At 42.6% G+C, this 18,434-nt stretch overlaps 1 long non-coding RNA gene across 1 annotated transcript; it reads left to right on the top strand.

Moving 5' to 3' along the window:
• The first annotated feature begins 11,160 nt into the window (after positions 1-11,160).
• On the top strand, positions 11,161-17,421 carry LOC129366962 (uncharacterized). The gene is made up of 3 exons (XR_008606669.1): positions 11,161-11,220; positions 17,055-17,123; positions 17,238-17,421. It is a non-coding gene; the product is annotated as an uncharacterized LOC129366962 (long non-coding RNA).
• The last annotated feature ends 1,013 nt before the right edge of the window (positions 17,422-18,434 follow it).

Below are 18,434 nucleotides of genomic sequence, written 5' to 3'. Positions count from 1 at the left end.
TGTGTGTGTGTGTGTGTGTGTGTGTGTGTGTGTGTGTGTGTGTGTGTGTGTGTGTGTGTGTGTGTGTGTGTGTGTGTGTGTGTGTGTGTGGGGGCGTTTTTACCAGGCTATATCTGCTTCAACTGGATTATCAAAGTGAAGAAGGAAATGGAGTTCTAGAATAGATACTTGGAATTCTGCATAAAAGTACTTTCTGGACCTTTTTAATGGATCCTGCAGAACATTCACAATATATTGATCGAGAGCGCATGTGTCAAAGTCGAGTCCTGTGGGCCAAATCCGACCCGCCACTGCTTTTATGTTTATCTATACAGCGAGTAATAAAAAGTCGCATTTACCGCCATAAATAACTGCACATATTTCCAAATTGGCATCACAAACATTTTGGTTTTTATTGCAAAAAACAATCACGAAAACAATCACAAAATCCTGATTTAGAGGATAAAATATCTTGCCTGAATTAACAAGTAGAGCTGCTCAGTGCTGGATTTTTTTTTTTTTAGCAAAATACAGTTTTGTTGTCATTCTGTTATCTAATGCCTGGAGGAAAATGAGTCGAAATATTATCAGCGAGAAATTAGTTAGTGTGTATTAAAAAGAGAATAATACACACGTTGTCACAATTTCCCAATCACTTCTTGCAGTTCCAACAGAATTGTCTGACACGTTTGTGTGGGAAGCGAAACAAAATAAAGTGTACCTCATGAATGTAACGTCATTTTGTGTGACGAAAAAACAAAACAAAAACAAATAATAAGGCAGAAGAAATTCACCTGCTCTGATAGAACACTCTTTACTTAATTTTTTTAAAAACATATCAGCTCAGCAGACGACTGTCTGATGTTAGAGATGACGCTCGTCTGAGCATAATGACTAACTCTCCTTTTATTTCATTTTTTTCCCTGCCTCTCATTTCCCAGTTCTAGCCGTAATGCCAGAGGACGAGAGGGGATCGTTCCTACGTCAGAGGCAGCAGCAGTCGCAGCAACGCCCCCGCAGCACATCTCACATCCAGGGAGGATAGCTCTGCGAATGAAAAAAATAATCTTCCAGATGAAAACATTCTTGTGTTTGGATTTGCACTGAATATGTTCCAGACTTCACAAACTTCAGCGCCAAAACAGACCGGCAGACGCTGTTTCTGTAAACGTGCGTGATGTTTTGTGTTTTCCATGTTCCTGGGACGATCAGGCAGCTCTTTGTTCTTCCATCCGCTGCTCGTGTCTAATCATCTTGAAGCCGCGTCTTCCTTCTCTCAGACAACAACATGAGTAAAGCTGCCACCGGCCCAATTAGATGTGAGACTCTGACTGTGTTAAGATCTGCTTCGCCTGACACTCACACCTTATCATGTCACTCACTAATGAGAACTCTCTAGGCCGACTGGATCCATGATGATGGAGCAGTCACGTTTTTTTTTTCTCATCTGCCTCTGATCTTCTCAAGATGCTCCGCGCCTTCCTGGCCGCGGTCAACAGGAAATGAGGAAAGGCTGAATCACGCTGGGAAGGCCGTCCCTGTCGTCAATAAAACCTTTGTGATAAGGCTTAATGTGTTTTCTAAGAAGTCCCTGCTGCTCCATGTGAGATGGAGAGACGTGAGACGGGCCTTCTCCTTATCGGTTACCTTTTGACGTAAATCTGGCCGGCGTACCGCTTCGGAAGCCGAATCTGAGATTTATGCCGAGTATGGACGGTTTTTCTAAAATTTACTTAAGTCTCCACTTTTATTACCGCTTCTGATATTTCCGATTTAGATATCGAATTGACACCGAGCAAATGCAGGACCAGAGTCACCGATACTGATGCCGATACTGATACCAATGTGATACTTTCAGTTGTCGAGGTTTGAAATATCATGAAACTTCAAAACCTAGAACAAAATAGAATAATGTGAACATAGTTTATGCCTACAAAATACTTTAATAACATCCTGACATGGCAATCAGAAACAATAGCAAACCGCGGTGCTGTGTGATCTTGACGTGGAGCCCGTCCTGTTTGGGATGGACGCTCGCTCAGCTCCTCGCCAGCGTGCCTCCTTCTCGTCCTGCATGAAAACGCCGAACAGAAAAGAGGAAAGCCAAGGCTTTGAGCAATCACACGAGGTTTGCACGTGCGCGTTGAGCAGCGTTGACAACAAGCGCGTGAGTCACAAAGTTAATTATATATATAAAAGGCTCTTCTCTGTCTGCTGCTTTTCATCCTGTTTCTGCGTTAACACCCGCAGGCTTCTGTTTCCATCTGTCTCCCCGTTTCTTTGTTGTGTGCTTTCATGCCCCGAGGACTGTGTCTCTGTCCTGATCGCTCTGTGCCTCCAGACTTTTTTGTTTTTCTTCTTAATGTGCACCGACTTCTGAATGAAATATGAGACGTGATGCATCTCGACAGTGGAGCACATCAACCGTGCCACATAGGAAGGCCTGACACTTGATTGTCCGCGGTACGGACACGTGTAAAAGACGGCATGTCTTTGAAAGTTTGATTTTTGTTTTCTGTACCGGCAGCAGAGATAAAAATAGTCGACTGAATGTATTTCCTCTTAAGAAAGTAAAGGAGCCCCGCCTCTTTAAACAGACACAAACAAAAAACACATTGTGTGACGTCGCCGTTCAGCTCTGAGGAAGACGAGAGGGGACAAAGGAGAGAAGAAAGACGCCCATGGAATGAAAACAAAACATCCAGAGCTCTGATGAGTTGCTGAGCTTGTCATTGTTTCTGTTGCATAAACGCCTGCAGGCAGGTGCACCGTAATGATGTCAGGAGTGACTTTGCACCAGGCGAATTGGGGAAGGCAAAGAAGGCAGGGCCGCATCAGCTGGTCTCGCTTCAAACCACCGGGACCTGAGCCGCCCCGCCATCCTGGGAACGGCTGTTACGTCAGCCGTTGAAATTTATGGAAGCCATTTTTGTTTTCTTTAATCTTGTATGAGTTTTATGGACGGTTTAGGTTCTTGTTTCACAAACCGGTTCATGGGAACCTGAACAGGTTCAGGGGAACCTGAACAGGTTCAGGGGAACCTGAACAGGTTCAGGGGAACCTGAACAGGTTCTGCGGCGAGTTTCGTGTTGCTTGGAAATCCCATCAGCCACTGGGACTTTTGGTAGTTGGGGCAGATAAAGGAATGTTGCATGATGGGTAGGTGTCAAACCTCTGCTCTGTTTGTTGTTTTTCTCAGACCTGCAACCAACTACATACTATTGTATGCAGTTATGAAACTAAGGTGTTGTGTTGTGGCGAGGTGAAGTAAATAAATATCTCTCCTTAGCAACTTTGTGCGACAGACATATTGAAGAAGTGTCATTTGAAAATATTTGGTTTTGCCTTCCGGTATCATCAGATTATACATATAGGTTGCTTATTTATGCGCTGCGGTGACCAATGGCAACAACAACAAAAACATAAGTATTTCTGGTTGAGTACACTCGAAATAAGACAAAATCAACTTTTCAGCAAAATATAGGAGCTTGCTTTGAATACGGACTATAACTTGACATCCAGTGAGGCGAAGGCAGCAGTCACCGGAACCCAACGTTTTTGACCAATTTTGAGAAAAAAATGCAGTAAAATCAGAAAAAAAATGTGGGGATCTGTTGATTTTTTTTTTTCTAAATTCAGTGAAAAACTGGAGTGACATATTGATATAATTTGGAGTCTAGAGGGCCACATAAAAAGCAACGGAGGGCCTTATCGGGCCCCCGGGCCTTCAGTTTGACAAGTACTTGTAAGACATAATCTTAAAGGTGAACCATTGCCACCTGATACCTGACATTCTTGTTTTGAATGTACAAACACCTGGACTAATACAGAGCATTGCTACAACTACTACGATTACTTAAGAAGCAAGAAGAAAAGGGGGTGAAGGACATTTTACTTTTTTTTATTTAGCCCACTGTAAATCAGAGCTGCATGTCTTCTGTATGAATCACGGTTTTACATTAATAGGAGGATGAAAAACATGCAATCCTGGCTCAGATCTGCGATGATGTGGTTGCATTTTTCAGCCTAACGAAGAGGCCATCAAGCTTTCTCAAGTGCCATTTTGGATGAACGTAACAGGGGGGGGGAAAGAAAGGCTTTTTGAAGTCTCTCAGTTTTTACATTAACAGAGAGGTAGATAATGCACTCACTCGCATTAGCGAAGTAAAAAAAAAAAGAAGAAAAAACACATGCTCAGTTTAAAGCAAATCCATCTCAACCACAGGTAGAGGTGGCGGTGTGATTAGTGATATATGATTCACCCTCTCCTACTAAAGAGCCCTGTATATCTCAGAACAGCCTCTTTGTGTCCGGCTCACACCACCAACTTACGCAATCCCACACCTCCATATGTTAGCGAGCGGCTCAAAATACCACTGCGCCCTTCCTCTCCCATCCAGGGACGCGACGTTCCTTGAAGGCCGATACCGCAGGGATTTGTGGGAGGATGAGAAGCAGTGGTGGCGATGACTCCGACCTGAGCCGAGCGTCTGCGAGGTGAGGCCCGGGATAACGCAACCGTCTCCCCGGCTGGAGCAAAGCGGATCCAGGAGGACTTGAGTCACGGGGCCCAGAGGGAGACGGCCGATCCCCAGAGAGGGAGTCAGGTCAGATTTTCTCCCGTTCTGAAGAAAGTGCTTACCAGGAATGTCATCAGGAGGCGAGGGTGTGTGACTGACACACTCTGAGTGTGTGTGCTTTGTTCAAATGTATGTGCCTGGAAACAGTCACGATTATGACTTACTGCTGACATCACAACAACCTTGAAAAGGATTGTTTATCGTGTATTTTTAGTCCACACTCTGGTCATATTCTTCCCGTGACTCAATATATGTTTTTATCTGAACATCCCTTCTTCATTGAAGAGGTAGTATTATGTAAAAAAAAAATTACTTCATGTCATGTTTTGTTATTCCCTCTTCCAAAACGTACCTGGAGTTTTGCCTTCATTCTTTCATGCATGTTTAAGAAATCCTTTAATCTTCCATGGCAACCAGTCAGATGTGCAAAACGCCTGGTTGGACTTAGCCCCGCCTTCCTGCAGCCCCACCCTCATCTCCTGTTGTTTTGTTTCATTGTTTTGTAATTGCCCAATAGGCAGCAATCTATTCACATATATATAAATGTATTATTATTGACACATTAATTAAAGATGAGTTGTACGCGCCGATGACATGTTCACATGCACCTCAGAAAGTATGTAGCTGTGCCCCTGCATCAGACCAATAAAAACACATTTTGAGGCAGAAATGTGGGTTTCATTCAAAGTGTTTTTATTACCGGCTTAAAGATTATTTTCAAAAGCTGAAACTGTAGATACGTGAACGTCTCAGTAAGTTATAATACGCGCTCCAAGGAGGCTCATTTGTAAGATTCAGCACTTATTTTGAACATAAAATATGCAGGGATTAGACACGTTTAGTGTTAAAAACACTTTTTTATTGGCTTGATTTAATATTCCAGTCTTGAATGTTGTTTCCATGAGCTGCGAGCAGAAAATCCTCATAAGCTACATGGATAAAAACACGAGTCTATGCGTAAATATTCAGCATGAAGTATTTTCACTCAGTGAACGGACTTACTGAAACCAACACATTTCTCAAAGATATCGTGATATCTTGAGACTCTGCTGCAGCTTCAAAACTATTTTGAATGCAGAAAATGTCCCTTCTTCAAGATAAACCCAAATATGCGAGAGTTGATATTGACAGGACAAAACTTTAGGAAAAAAACAGCCCCAAAAGTCAAATTGACAGATCATTACGTAAAAGGTTATAGCTTCAAAACAGTTGTTAGAGATTGTAGTGCGTCTCACATTTATACCTGAGGAACTGAGATCTGACACACAGTTGTCTTTCTACTCTAATTGCAGATCTGAAGTGATGCACTCAGAGCACATACAATAAGATCATCACTAATGTCTAAATGTTAGGTATGAGGAAATCTGTTGTCTAAGCTATAAAAAAAAGCCCACTGAAAATAATGAAACACTTTATTATGTATGAAAGGAAACCTTCAAAGTGCTGACGGTGAAGAACAATCAGCCTGTTTGTTTCTATGATAATGGCATATTATGGTAATCACAAGAGAGCCCACTGAGAGACTGACAGCTTTTAAAAATAAAACTGTTTACCGCCGCAACAGCGGCCTGCGGCTTCAAAACACTTCGGGAAAAAAAAAACGACCTAATGGGGGGAAAAGTGTTGGCTTTGAGTCACAGGATCTTTGTTTGCTAATTCTGACTCAGGGGGGTCAGCGACGCGACGCGACACGCAGGCAAAGCCGTGTTTACCCACATCTACAAACGCATCACTCTCACCGGGAAGGTATGCGCATGCGCGGTTAAAATAGGCGTGACGACGGTTTCCCACCTCACGACCACACTACGCCTGCGCGAGTCTGGCTCAACGTACGTCACGTCGCTTATCCGCCGAACCTGAAAGGTTCAAATTCACTCACGACAAACATCCACTTACCGAACGCCCCGGGACACGCAGCTCAGTTTTAAATACCTTTCTTTAGCTCGCACCCATAAAACTAAAACGCGCAGCGGTGTGTTTGTGTGTGAGCCAAAAAAAAATCTGGCAAGAGGCGGAATGATTGAAAAATAGATATATAAATAACATTCGTGCAAGAAGCGACAGAGCCTCGTCATAAATCTCTTGTTTCGCCCCGGGCAGCATTCCTGCCCTATGGGCGTGAAAGTCAAACGTCTGAGCGAAACTCAGCTAAGGGAATGCTAGTTTGTCGGGAATTTGCTTCTGGTTCAGGCAACGTCGCACAAAAGATGTTTGGGATAAAATCTGTATGGAGAATGAAGACGGGATGAATGCAATTACGTTTCTGTGACTTAAATTGATACTCCAAACTCAATGACGTGCCTTTAGTTGTAATGTGTGAACAAATAAATCTCTTGTCACCAGGCCAAAACGCTACAGGGGCGTGATCGTTTGTAAAGTTGTAATTGTCAATTTCTACCGAGGAAGAAATAAATAAAACTCTTGACGGATCTTGTTTCCACAAATTGTGGACCAAGGATTCAGACTGCTCTGTACAAATGTTGCAAGTTATGAAACCCCAAAGGACAACAGAAACTCCCTCAAGTCTGAAGGTATTTCTTTTGAAATTATTCCTCTCCTTTGAAGGAGAAGTACACTGAGACCCTGCGGCTTGAAACAAAACTGAGATTTTCTCTTTTTCGCTTGAGAAAACCAGGTGTTTTCCACCGAGCGTTTCACTTTCAGCTTACATTTCCTCAGATACACCGTCCGGCTAAAATGGAAAACACACGACTTGGATTATTTTAAGGTTTCACTGTAATATTTAGCGAAAGCGCCGCTCGCACCTGCATTCGGTCACAGCACGGCCTCCTCCTGCGTGACCTCTTTTTAGCCGGCGTTCATTTTCTGACTGGAGTCGCAAAAGCAGCGAAGACGGTTCAACAAAGCTCTGAATCGGCCCGGCACCAAAGCCAGACAGCTTGATAGTAAAAAGGTAGAGGTTTAATCCTGAGTCATGATTTATTTATGCGTCGTAGAAAGATTTCAGTGACTTTATAGACAAGGGTTTGTGAAACTCTAGCGGCTAGCAACCAGCATCAGACAGTTTCAGCTACTGAAAAGCAAGTCAAACTGAAAATGTTTCTCTCCTTGTCTCTGAATATGAAATCTTTTCTGGCACTTTAAAAAGTGACGGATGCATTTCTTTCAGTTGAAATGCTGTTTTCTCTTTGCCGACTGGATCTGTCAGCTCAGTCTCATCAGTCAGGGATTTATTATGATTAGGACTCAGATTCAGGTCTCTATTCGTGTCCCGATGGAAAATTCACTTTACAGCATCAACACGCCAACAAGTGGCACTAAATCCCACTGCTTTAACCAATGGAGGTTAAAAACATACAGGTGCTGGTAAGACTAAAAAGATGAACAACAAATAATCAAGAATGTAACCAGAGTAGTTTTTAGTGGGTCTTGTTTCAAACTGATAAAACCAGCTGTTGACCTTTCCACCACTCGCAACACTTCCTCCCTTTTCTACAAAACCATCAACGTGCTGATCATTTCAAAGAGCCACCTCTCAAAACATCTGAACCGCCTGTATCTCTCCCCAGACGGGTCCCCACATCATCTCTGTCATGATCATCTGCTGACACCGCGGTCCCCGCTTTCATCCTCATCGCCATCGTTTTCGGCGATCACACCCAGCATAGCGGCCAGGTGGGCTCAGCACGACGCACAACCCCCCGGGCGGCGCCAGCTGAGCCCCGGGCTCAGGGCTGCAGCCTGCCGGGAGGCAGCAGAAGCCAGAGGAACGGAGGGGCAGATTGGTCACGATTACTCACTGTTGTCTGACTTTGAGGCCGCCATGTTTGTGCGGGATGTCGGTGAGTAAACAGGGGCAGCAGGCGCTGGCTTTCCTTCCCCCCACGACCCAGACCATCTGGGTGGGAATGTTCGTCAAGAGATAAAACACGCCGATAAAGAAACAACTAAACAAATGTCCATACTGAGAATTGTAAAGCAAATCTTTGGTCATTATCGCCTTGTGTTTGCTGGCATTTTGAAGCACTGATCTTCTGTCCAAAAATGCCTACCAGCTGTTACGCAAATCTTTGGTTTTTTGTGGAAAAAAACAACAACAAAAAAAACACAAAGCAATGAAATAAACTGCAGAAGAACATCTTGATCATTTTGGACTTTTCATCAAGACAAGCAGTGATTTTTAATTTCTGTGTAATAATTACACAGAAACAGCGAGCTCAGGACATTTTCCGCATGTAAAGCAAAACTGTGGATTCAGCAGTAAACTGAGTGCAGATTAAAAAGGTTATCCAAACATTCCTCTGCACAGTGTTTAGCATGCAGGAGGGAACAGTTTCCTGTTGGCTAATGTACTCTTCCTCTCAACACTTCAAGTGACGCTCAACTTCCTTTCAAACAGGAAACTTGCTTGTTTTTTTGTTGTTTTTCTTTCTGGAGTTTTTAGACATTCTTTTGGATTGGGAGGTGTTTTTTTTTTAGGATTGTATTCACAGTGAACTCTTTTGGGGCATTCTCACATCACAACTGCAAACTTTAATTGTATTTAACCAACCCTTATTTTGTGATACTTTATTGTAACATTTTATTGTCCATGAAAAAGTGTGAATATGCATTCTTACAGCGCTCCTTTTGAACATGTCACAGAGCACTGTTCGATCGCACAGGTTTGGCACAATTGCAAAACCTACAAAAGGTCCATGTAAGCCCAAAAGAGCAGATATGTCCATGTTAGCTCTGGAGGAGGTGCAGAGATCAATAATCACGTTTTAACAATCTGTGAACAATACATCTATTAGTCATGAACTTCACAAATCTGGCCTCCATTAAAGAGTGGCAAGAAGAAAGCATTGAAAAAAATCCTGCAGTTTCCTGTAAGCCAGATGGGGGGCAGAGGAAGCGGGTGGAGGAAGGCTCTCTGGTCAGATGAGACCAAAATGTTACTGTTTGCCCAACTTGTCGCAGCTTCCTGAACGCACCATCCTCCCCGGTAAAATATGGCATCATGCAGAGGGGGCGCTCTGCTTCACTTTCCAGATGAATAGAAACCCTAATCATACAACCAGAGGCTCTGTGGAGGAGTCATTACATTAATAAATCATTTGGGTGTTTTTGGAAGATTATCACAAATTCTTTGCCAAAGTCAGGCAAAGACTTTGCCTGACTTTGGCAAAAGTCAGGCAACAATTCTAAAAAACATCCAAAGCTGCATCCGAAAGATTTAGATCGGAGGTGTAACTCTCAAATCTCAAATTATTAGATGCATTCTCAGTGCGGGAGACCTGAATTAAATAGTTCCTCACTATGTAGAAACACAATTTAAGTTTTATGGGGAATGACTATTCAAGCATGGTTCACTTTCTGGACATGACATAAGCAAATTAGAAGGACCAGAAGAAGAAGAGAATTGCAGGAAAACATTTGATGGATGTGCAAAAGTATTTGAACTATCACCGGCAGAATGAAATCACTTCCATGATATGCACAAATGATGTTGCGTTGGTTCAACTAGCAGCTATGAGAAATCTACTTCTGATCAGAGAAATGCACCAAAGTGCCTGAAGAAAAATCCGTTGTCTGAGCTGCATTCAGACCATAACTCCAATCGCTGTTTGTGACAGCATGCAATCCCTGGAAGAGGCTTTTCTTTCCCAGTTCCTATCAGAAAAGCTCTGGTATCAGTGAAAGCAAAAGCACCTGTCAGGGAGTCCGTGAGTGCGAACGAGGCTGCTGAATGAGCAGAAGAGGCCCTCTTGATTGAGAAATTGGAGCCAGACGTGTTGCCTCACGTTGTCAGCTCGACGAGTTCTTCGGTAACTGAACCCAGCTTTAATTATTGCGTAGGCCGTCACCATCTTGGGTTAAGGAAGTTTCCAAGGAACTATTATGTTTCGCTGGAAGTGAGTTGAAATGAAAAGAGTTGACAATTCTTTTGTTTTGTTTTTTGTTTTTTTTACTTTCCACATTTTAGGAGGGATCATATCACAGGTCGGTGATTGTGACTTTCAATCACTTTACTACCAGCTAGCTGAGTAGCTTCTAGCTAGCTGATATGCTACCTGGAAGCTAATACGCAACCTATCTAGAAGCTAATACACAACCTATGTAGAAGCTAATATGCTATCTATCTAGAAGCTAATATGCTATCTATCCAGAAGCTAATATGCAACCTATCTAGAAGCTAATACGCTATCTACCTAACTGGTTAGCTAGCTAACTGTCTAGTTAACTAACTGCGAATCTAGCGAAATGACAGCTAGCTAATTGTCCAGCTGGCTATCTAGATAGATAGCTGTTTTGTGGAGAAGAGAGTTAAATATTTTGTTTCTGGATTGTGCAAAGCGATTCAAGCGCTGCCCCACTTCACTTCCTGCCCCTTCCACTTCACAAATATGCGCCACTTTGTCTCACAAAATCACAGTGTAATACGTTGGAATTCTGCGGTTGCAAGGTGACAGCATTTACTGAAGTCTAATGAGTGTGAATAGAGGAGGAGATAATTGGTATGCTTCAAAAATACAACAAGATTGTCAGGTACAGAGACTGAGTGTTGGCAGGGCTTGCAGGGGAAAATCACAATGGTGTTACAGGAAGAAGTCAGGGTGATAAGAAAGTGACTTAATGCTTATTTATATATTTATTCACAGGGGAAAGAACCAAATATGTGTAACACGGCAGACAGGATCAAATGTGGGGTCGAAAGGTAAGAAGAGCAGGTATGTTGAATCCCCAAAGGTTCGAAAGACCTTTAGAGGATCTTTTGAACTAGACTGTTTGGCATTTATCTGGTGATTGGGCAGCGCAGTCCTCGAGTAACTCAAAATGAGAATGTAGATGGTCAAGGTGTGAGACTGACCTGGTCAATGTTTACTGAGAAGTCATGACGACTGTGTGATCAGGGGTCAGGATGTTCCTACTTTGAAAGAAACTGTCTTCCATTCAGTGGACAGCACAAGATTAACCACCTTCTGCTCTGTTTACACTTTAACCCTGATCTTAACCAGAATGCGAGAAAAGCGCCCTCTAGGCCATGGGTGCTATATTTTCCCTAAAACATCGAAGGTCCCAGAGATGTGGGTTGAGTGCAAAAGAGAGCATGAATCTTTTGACTAAAAATGGCAAGCACAGAGTAAACATGTAGAAAACTGGAAAAACATTTTCCAGTTCTCTACACGAGACAAATACAGAAACTGGATGATGGTGGTTATTTACCTCAATCTCTCTGATGGATCATCTAAGCTGGATCATCCAGCCAGACATTGTCTTCTCTTTGCTATCAGCTTTCTTTGAATCACTGAGTTATCTCAACATTGCTCCATCCAGTGTTCATTCTTGTTCTTTGTATTAATACTTAAAGACCGTTATGCAGACAGGAAAACAAGGACAAAATAAATATTTTCAATGCTTTTAGTCGTTAAAGGAAAACCAGTATTAATAAGCCAAAGAACAAAAATCGGACCTCTTCCACAAATCTCATACTGAAGACGACCTTCCAGTTGGGCCACTGCTGCACTTTATTCTGCTCATGGACTGAAAGTAAGAGCAACTGACTCTTCCTCAGAGTGAACTTCGAAGTTATAACAACTGAGGCCGGGAGCATCATTACAGCTGTGACGATAGCAGCTGCTAATAAGGGAGCGAATGCAGGTGGGCGGTGACAGCTGGTGACTCACGGGGCGACGCCTGACACCTGCAGCCGGACGAGATGGACATAAGCGGCTTGAAAGCTCGCTGCGCCTTCGTATTGATGGGGCGGGGGTTGGAGGGGGGTTTGAGAGCACTGTCTGCTTAGGAGCTAGAAGAGACGGCAAATTAATTTCAGCACTGTGACGACAGGTGGCCCAGAGGAGGTGGGAGGGAGAAGCACGGCAGATGAGGTCGACTTCAGGAGGAGGGGAGGCTGCAGGGGCTGGTGGGCCAGGGGTGGAGGCTCACTGGGGAGAAGTGATGGCTATTTGAGTTGACATTTATCAGGTTTGCAGCGAGGGGAAAGAGTGAAACTGAGTGCAGGTTGGGAGGATGAGTCAAAAGGAAAGGTAAATGGCGTCAAACGGGATAAAATGAGCTTTTAAAGTATCAACTGTCATTGAGAACATGTGTCTGCAGGGCGAGGGGGAGGCGGTCACTCTTCTGACTCATGCCTCATGTTCCGCATGTGGAAGCGCTTTCCTGCAATTACCGCCTTCACAAATTAGCCAACCTGAGAGTTGCACCAGTTCCTTCGGGTGGCACAAGCGGAAATGTGCCACTGGCATAACTCCTTCGTCCAGCCATTTTCTCCTGCGAGAATAAATCAATCAGTCAAGTTTGTTTCTAAAGGCACATTTCAGCAGTGAGGCAGTTCAAAATGGATTCAGGAGCATTCTGGAGCAAAATCAGACAATGGGATAGTTTTATTATTACCATGTACTAAACAATAAAGGTGTCGGTGTTCATACTGGGTAAATTAGGCCACGTGCCTCTGATTTCACAGATGACAAGAGGATGCAATTTAGGATTGATGGATGGATTGTCTTTTTTTTCTGAGCCTGAATAGATTTAAACTATTGAGGTGTGGGATTGAATACGATCTATTTTTGATGACGCAATTTGTACATTGTAAGTATGTACAAATAAAAAACATTTGATAAAGTCTTAAACTTTAGTACCATGCACATAAAATATCATTACAAGTAAAAAAAATAGTTTCTTTAGTTTGTATTTTCCTTTAATAAAGTAACTAAAAGCACATTTTTTAATAAAAACTTAAAAATTGTTAAATTCAAAATGTTAACATTGCTTCCATTAACAAGGAACAAATTGTTGAATAAGTACTTAGTAGCTTTCTCTGCAGTAGTAGAAATAGTCTTTGACTAAAGTGTAGTTGGGATACTTTTAAAATAAATCTTAAGTCTTTGTTCTACAGTTTCACGAGTTTTATTCTTTCATTCATTTTATGTGAATGAAAGAAAAAAACAAAGAAACACTTAATCTTTTGAAGAATACCTTTGCAATCATCAGTATTTTTAAGGCAATTTTCCAGCATAAATGTGAAAAACCTGTGAATCACAAACAATAAATCCTGTCACAAAATAAAGATTTGATCGACGTCCCTGCACATCGTCCATTTCAGTTCGTCAGCAGATCAACGTCCTCTGTTTTTCAAATTGCCAACACAAGGTCAAACTTCCTCTTAACTTCCTGCCTCCCGCTCACAGATCCTTTTTAGGAATTTCACTGTAAAGGGAAAATTACCCAACCGCTATCTCAGCCCCTCTCTGTCTCTGTCTCTCCCCCGCCCGGCTCCTCTCCGGTCCGCTCGCCTCGTCCGCTTTCATCAGGGCCCAGAGTCGCTGCACGATAACAGGCTTTAACTCCGTCACTGATTGGATTCTGGTAAAGGCTCATTTCCAGGACATTGATCGCTCCTCTAATGAACTGGCACCAAGGCCTTCTTTCTATCAGTTCTCCAAACTCACCATTTATGGCCGTACGACTCGAGAGAAACAAAGAACAGAGATAAACTGACTCAGAGCACTAACTGCCTCCATCCAGAGAAAGGGAGGAGGCTCATGGTGAAATGCTCCATTAATGGCAGCCGTAGATAAAGCAGCCATTAGCTTGCGATGGCGACCTGACTGTTAGGAGACAGGAAATTACCTTTTGATCTTTTCTTTTGCCTGTTTTTATGAGCCGCATTGATTTTTACTGCACCAAGGTAAACACGAGGTGAATGCTTGTCTGGCAGAGCAGAAAGACAAATCGCTGCCACGGGGGCCGGCAACACTTGCTTTCGCAGTTGCACTTAGACGCCGTCCGTAAACTAAATGAGTCACAATCGCACACTTTAATGTACTTCTCATTAGATCTTTGCGTGATGTCACAACAGTGCGCGTTGGAGGGAAGCGGACGGAAGAGGAAATGGACGGATGAGAAGGAGGCGAATTAACGCGGACTGGATATTGCAGGGAAAGTGGAAGCAATGTTCCCGCTGATAATTAAAATCAAATTGCGCTTCTGCCGGGCCTTCAGCAAAGTTGGCCCCTTTTCACGGCTCGTTTCGCAAGGAAGATTGTCGTAATTCTCTGAGCCGTGATGTTGGTTTGTCTTTGTGTGTTTTCCCAAAAGGGGAGCCAATCAGAGGCTCTCTCGGCCCAGACTGTGCGTGGACAGCTCGGGTGTCACGATCGTAGTAGGACTTTCGGATCTGTGAGTTGTGACACTTGAGTGTGACACATTTTAATGCTGAACTTAATGCTGGCAGCAAATGAGGCTGCAGATGGTTGTAAAAAAAAAAAACAAAAATAAAACATTTATGCCTCCCCTCTTCATCCTCGCAACCACAAATGTTGGTGAGCTGGGAGGGCCGACCACGAAACTTTCCCTTCAACTGCGAACTGAAGCTTTTCGGTGAAATTTGGTCTGTTTCTGCCATTTTTGTCACTCTCAAGTGGTTCAGATGGTCCAACAGATTTGGCAAACTCCTTATGAGACAAAGGTAATGTAAGGAAATGCAGTTTGACAAATTTAAGGGGAAAAACCTACAATAACTCACCTGGCCATATAGAAGTAAAATCAAACTGGTTATGCCCATTTTGGCAGCAACAACTTCAATCTTTTGCATGAATTTGGAGAAACCTTGGACTTCTGTTCTTTGTCAGAGTTTCAGTAATTCATCCACATTAGTAGTTTTCATTTGTCTGCTTGAAAGGCCTTTACAGGGTTATGCCAAAGCATCTCAATCTAATCTAAGTGCAGAATTTGACTAGGCCACTCCAAAATGTTCATGTTTCCTTAACTACTCAGAGATAGTGTGAGTTGAATTATTGTTTTTGTTCTTGTGGCCAGATGTTCTCCTTCAGCAATTTTTGGTAGGGAGCAGAATTCTGAATATTGATCAGCATTATGTGACGTATATTTTCTTAATGATTTTGATGGTTGCATTAGACAAAATGAAACGATCATTGGTTGTTTCACTATTTGTGACTGAAATGTGCTATGCCAATAAACTTGACAGGACTTATTCCACCAATTGACTCAGTTTTTCTGTCTTTTTGTGAAATCTTGAGTTCACCACCGCATGTAACGTGAAACTTTTCTTCCAAAAGGTTCTGTATTTGTTTCATCAGTCCAAAAAAATATGTTCTGCAAAATCATGATGCCCACAAAGAAGTCTTTTGGGGTCAGTGAGTCAGACCTTTGTGTTATTATTGCGTAGCCGTACTCTGGCCTTGGACTTTTGCCATGAAAGCCATTTTGTCTCTACATGATCTGTTGCTTTTTGACATTTTCAGCCTATATGTAAATACTTCATTCAAGTATTGGTGTGGATTAATTGATCATTTTCACTGTGTTTATTCTTAGTAAAGTCCTTGGGGTTTCAATAAAACACTCATTTTTCATTTAGGTCTTCTTATTAAGTTGTCTTAAAAGTCTTTGTAATGTCATTAACAGTCTTCCTTTTGATACGTGACAATGAAACAGATTCTTGACAGCTTTTATGCTCCCTATTCAACCCAACTCACATTAAAAAGAGAATTATGCTCCTTGTTGATTGTCTTTTGCTGTGCGTCTGCCCTGATTTGATTTCTTTAGCTTCATTCATCAGCGGTGAGTCAACATTGACAAATAACGGGTGTAATGTTTGGCGTAACCTTGAGTGAACTATTTATTCTTTCCATAATTACAGAGAACATTGGAAATTCACTTTTCTTCCTTATGAATGTATTTGCTGACTCAATGAAAAGGTGTGATTCATGCTTCACATGTGATTGGTTTCATTCAGGGGACTTCCTCCATTCTGGTGACCAGTGACACTGGTTGCTTCCTGGCTGAATCTTGGGGCTGTGTGATGAAATGTCGTTCTGTCCTCCCTCCAATCATGTCTGCCCTTTGCAGAGAGTAAGTTGGATGTGTGCGTGTTTTCCCTCAAGACCTCCCTGCCTGTATGTGTGCCATATAGGGCTTTATATTACTTCTACCCTGTGTCATGCTAGTTTCTGTTTCCTATCCTGTTTTTGCTCTGACTCAAGCTTGAGTCATCATAGTCGTTCTGACTACTATCTCAATGACTGTCACGAACTGTTTCCCTCAGGAAATGGTAACAGCTGAGTGAAATGGTGACATGCCTCACTTGTGGTCCATTGTGTTGCCTGAAGAGCCGGTAGCATGGTAGCAAGGAAGGGTCAAGGGTCAAAGGATCCAGCTTCAGCAGAGCTCTGTATGAAATAGTTCAACCTGGTGTGGAGTTCGGCGGGCGGACGTCTTTCTCTTTGAACAAAACGACACGACTTTTGTCACGCGTTTACGTCAACGAGAGGCAATTTCGGCACTTTGGATGCCCCACGTCGGGCATTTAATGCATCGACTTCGTACTGAAACAATTTCCAACATCAAAACCCTGACTGCTGATTTAATGTCACACGATGTTCTGATAATGAACAGCAGCAGTAGCTTCACTGGTAAAATGAATTTGCTCATTCCACGCCTGAATAACAAGACGGTCTTGAGTTTAAGAGTTATTAATCTATGTTTGATCCTCTTTTTTCCCCTTTTCAGCAGATGGTGCTTTAAATCACGTGAACCTCGCTGCAAACTGTAAAAGCGACACTTCTTGGAAATTCCTTGGTAAGCATGAACGTCTGGACTGAGCAGATGGTATTTTCTTGTGTAGGATGTGACCGGTGGACGTTTGGGATTTTTGTTCTTTTCTCTTACATGTTATTTTTTTTCCTCTTGTAGTGCCACAGCTTACTACCCCGCCCACAGACGAGCCTTATCGAGAAGCAGCAGTTCCTTGTGTTCGGGGCAGTGGGATCATCTAGATAAAACAGCTTCTTCGGTCGGTCTGACAGCTCAGTGGGAATAATGAGAGAAGGGTTGTCTCAAAAAAAAAAGACAAGCATAACCTTTCTATAGGGGGAAAAAACCCTACATCCTTTTTATTTTTGTAGAGTTTGAAGTGACTGAGAAGAGAAAATAAACATAGTCACCATGGCCTCCCTCTGTCACTGATTCGGGGAAGGTGGATGGAGGCAGGCGTGGTTTGAGTCACCATCCTGCCCCCCTCCTGATCTCCTCAGACGCTGTTAAAAGGGTGATATAGAAAAAGGAAATGTCACAGATCATATGACTGCTCACTGAACACAAGCACTACCCAGAACAATAGGAAATACCGGACATAGCACATGTTGACAGGTCAGTTTCAATTTACACAAACTGAACTGCCAAGGTATTTCTTTTTTAATCTTGATTGAATTTGACATTCAGCTAACGAGCACAACCAACTTCCCACTTTTCTCATGTGCCGATGTGGAACAGATGCTTTAAACAATCTGTAGAGAAGCATCCACGCAGCTTGCTCCTGAACAACAGTACGCGTTCACACTCAGGCACAGCAAACAAGACGTTTTAGATCATTTCTTTCTCTACATACCAGCTTGAGATTTGGACATCCTGTGATAATAAACGGAAGTTCTTAACGTGCTGCTGCACATATCTTAATAACTCATCACCGAACAAAGCCAACCGAGATGACTGTTTAGGTTTTTATGGGAAGAAAATGTCCTGGAAAGAGACACTCCCACGTTAACAATGAATTAGTAGCCGTGGATGTTGCGCGCACAGTTATAATGTAGGAAAATGCAGGCGCAACCTTACTGTAGGTTTTAGCGCAACAACCTCAAAAAACTCTCAGTGCCCATTGTAGTACAATTAATTAATCATTAATAGAGGGATTACTCAACAACTAAAATAATTCAGAGTTGCAACTTTAGTGGGAAAAAGACAGGAATTTAACTGTATGTTTGCATCGGTTATGTCTTTAAAAAGAAATGTATGTTTTAGGTGACAAAGTTATCAAAATATTATAGTCGATGTCTCATGAGGATCTTTGCTCTAAACAGTTTTACTGGCAAACTCTCTGAATTTTCATCCTTT

This window comes from Poeciliopsis prolifica, unplaced genomic scaffold (genome assembly GCF_027474105.1).
Source record: "Poeciliopsis prolifica strain line A6 unplaced genomic scaffold, Auburn_PproV2 SCAFFOLD016, whole genome shotgun sequence".
NCBI classification, from domain to species: Eukaryota; Metazoa; Chordata; class Actinopteri; order Cyprinodontiformes; family Poeciliidae; genus Poeciliopsis; species Poeciliopsis prolifica.
Note: the sequence above shows the minus strand (reverse complement) of the source record. Positions and strands in the feature narration are given on the sequence as shown.